The following is a 2,273-nucleotide window of genomic DNA, read 5'->3' as shown; positions in this document are numbered from 1 at the left end:
ACACTTCCCCATCCTCTTGTTTTTAGATGGGCCCGGGCTTGGGACCGGCTTGCGGTATATATATATATATATATATATATATATATATATATATATATATATATATATATATATATATATACGTAAATATTTTTTCTCCGCTATGTATCGCCTAGTGAAATAAATTTGACTCTATGCTGCAGCGTTGCGACGAATGTGTATCTGTCTGTCTTCTTGTTTATCAGGTAAGATCAGTGCTATGGCTCAGCTTTCGTAATCCAGAAACCACAAAAGCTTCACACTGCTGTCGGCCGGTTAACAAAATCATTGATGCGTTGAGCGGCAATTGTAGTGTTCACAGACGACACACTCTTCGAACCAGCCTACACGGTCCAGTCACATTAATGTGAGCACCACCTACGTTCGACGTTAACGTGCAATAGTCGCTGACAGACGGCTGGTAGCAACACTAGCAGTGGAGAGTATATCGACCGTGTCGGGGCGGATGCGGAAAACAGTGTAGCGATTTAAGTGACGTCCAAACGGAACTTTCAGGCCAAAGGTTGAAACATTTCCGGAACAGGTAATTTTGTAAACTGTTCGTGTGCCACCGTTGTTAAAATATACATTGGATGGCAAAATGGATTTAACCAAAAGTTGCGCAAAGGCAACTGTGATGCATCATGGGCCACAGATGATTCGAGTGAACGAAGGCTACGTACGAGAGAATAGACGTCAAACTACTGAGCAAATAACAGCTCAACTGAATCAAGGTGTGCCAACAGCATCTCCTCAACGACCGTTCAGAGAACGTTGATGGGTATGGGCCTCCGTCACAGGCGCTGGTTCATGCACCTGTGCTGGTCGCTGTTCATCGGCAACGAAGGGTGGTATTTCCACCCCAATACCGCAACTGAAGAACGAGAAGCGGTCTTTTTAGATGAATCACGTTTTATACTCTATTGGACAGATGGCCGTTGGCGTGTACAGCGTGAAACATCTGAAAGCAAACACCTTGCAACAATCGTTGGATCTTTAGTGTATGGGGAATATTTTCGTGGTATTCCCTAAGTGATCCCATCATTCTGGAAGGCATAGTGGATCAAGACAATGATGTATCCACCCTTGGGAACCGTGTCCGCCCCTACATGCAGTTTGTTTTTCCTCTACAGGATGGCATCTACCAGCAGCTCAATGCGACGTTTCACACAGCTCAGAGTGCACGTGCGTGGTTCGAAGAGCACCAGGATGAATTTACCATACATCTCTGACCACCAAACTCCCCGGAGAATCTGTGTGACCACCTCGATCGGGCTGTTCGCCCCTTTGATCCTCAATTGCGAAACCTGGCGCAGCTGGCCACGGTACTGCAGTCGGCATGGCTCCGCATCCCTTCGGCGCCTTCCAGAACCCCATTGACTCTCTTCCTTCACGACCAGTAGCAGTCCGCGCTACAAAAGGCCGTTATTCAGGCTTTTGGCAGGTTGTGTAGCGTATTGTAGCCGTGGCTACCAGAATAAAAGTTTGTTGGAAAAGTAAGGAGAGACTGCGACCCACTATAGCGAGCATGGAGGAATACCGACAGGGTCGTTACAAGATAGTTACATTAAAGTGACTGGACTGTGTATGGTAAGCGGCGCCGTGTTGACCGCTGATGACCAGCTTAGCGGGGAAATGACAGGTGTGATGACTTAAAGCATGGAAAACCAATCTCTACAAAATGAGGTTCTCACTTTGCAGCGGAGTGTGCGCTGATATGAAACTTCCTGGCAGATTAAAACTGTGTGCTAGACCGAGACTCGAACTCGGGACCTTTGTCTCTCGCGGGCAAGTGCTCGACCAGACGGAAGGTAGGAGACGAGATACTGGCAGAAGTGAAGCTGTGAGGACGCGGCGTTAGTCGTGCTTGGGTAGCTCAGTTGGTAGAGCACTTGCCCTCGAAAGGCAGAGGTCCCGAGTTCGAGTCTCGGTCCGGCACACAGTTTTAATCTGCTAGGAAGTTTCAATCTCTACAAATTTCTCAACCGCTGGAAAATGGCTGCAATAAATCAGTTAGTAATTTTTGCAACACTTTTAGATTGAATTCAGCTTCATTGTGTACCTCTACTGCCTCTAAAACAGCATTAAGGTGATAAACGCATTTTTTAACAACTCGCCCCTTTGGCGGAGTTAACAAGTTACAGAAAGTGGTTAAGACGTTACAATTTCCCTAGCTATAATGTGATACAATGTAATGGCAAGGTTTTGGACATAGCTGCGCATCAGCAACTGTGCTTAAAAGAGCTTCAATGGAT

At 46.5% G+C, this 2,273-nt stretch overlaps 1 non-coding gene across 1 annotated transcript; it reads left to right on the top strand.

Annotated features, from left to right (window-relative positions):
• Nucleotides 1–1,882: 1,882 nt before the first annotated feature.
• Nucleotides 1,883–1,957, top strand: Trnas-cga (transfer RNA serine (anticodon CGA)). The gene has a single exon. It is a non-coding gene; the product is annotated as a tRNA-Ser (tRNA).
• The last annotated feature ends 316 nt before the right edge of the window (nt 1,958–2,273 follow it).

This window comes from Schistocerca nitens, chromosome 4 (genome assembly GCF_023898315.1).
Source record: "Schistocerca nitens isolate TAMUIC-IGC-003100 chromosome 4, iqSchNite1.1, whole genome shotgun sequence".
Classification (NCBI taxonomy): domain Eukaryota; kingdom Metazoa; phylum Arthropoda; class Insecta; order Orthoptera; family Acrididae; genus Schistocerca; species Schistocerca nitens.
The sequence above is the reverse complement of the archived record's forward strand: the minus strand, read 5'-3'. Positions and strand labels throughout refer to the sequence as shown.